Source organism: Nanorana parkeri, unplaced genomic scaffold (assembly GCF_000935625.1).
Source record: "Nanorana parkeri isolate BGI_ZX_2015 unplaced genomic scaffold, ASM93562v1 scaffold2766, whole genome shotgun sequence".
Classification (NCBI taxonomy): domain Eukaryota; kingdom Metazoa; phylum Chordata; class Amphibia; order Anura; family Dicroglossidae; genus Nanorana; species Nanorana parkeri.
Genome location: NW_017309034.1, coordinates 60597 through 61306, shown reverse-complemented (window position 1 = coordinate 61306; position 710 = coordinate 60597). Strand labels below are relative to the sequence as shown.

The 710-nt window shown below is 50.4% G+C and overlaps 1 protein-coding gene across 1 annotated transcript in view; it reads left to right on the top strand.

Annotated features, from left to right (window-relative positions):
- Nucleotides 1–710, top strand: part of MTSS1L (MTSS1L, I-BAR domain containing) — a 40644-nt gene that overhangs the window by 9792 nt on the left and 30142 nt on the right. The gene's annotated exons all lie outside the window — the stretch shown is intronic.

The window sequence follows — 710 nt, the reverse complement described above, 5'->3', positions numbered from 1 at the left end:
TATTGTGGCTTCAGGAATGACAAGCTTGTCGTTGATCCGGGTTCTATACACAACAAACTCCCCATTATCAGGAAACACTGACTGAGGAGAGAACACGTCCGCCATGTTTTTGGTTGGATGACACGTACACAATACAACATGTGACCAGCAAATACTATTATACACACATGACACGTACACAATACAACATGTGATTATTTAGCCGCTAATGAAATTCTCTGATTAGCTGCCGGCCGATGGCTGGACCCCGCAGACCCCGCAGCCGGAATATACACCCGTTCACTGAGGGGACTTGAGAGAGAACTTCACTATTAACTCTCAAGCAACCAGAAACTACAGTTATTCAGCATCTACCGACCCCCCACAGTGCCGGATAACTGGGAGTTTACTAATTATACACACATACCGTATATGGGGAGATTCAGACGCAGGAAGGACGAAGTCCTCTCACAAACATCTTCCTTTTAGGACTTCCTTCCTTCCCGCCATTTTTATTTCACACAATTTTCCCTCAGAGGGATTTCTCCCAAATAATAACACTCACCCCGCGTGTGATGCCGCCACTCACCCCGTGTGTGACGCCGACGCTCAACCCTCGTGTGACGCCGACGCTCAACCCTCGTGTGACGCCGACGCTCAACCCTCGTGTGACGCCGACGCTCAACCCTCGTGTGACGCCGACGCTCAACCCTCGTGTGACGCCGACGCTC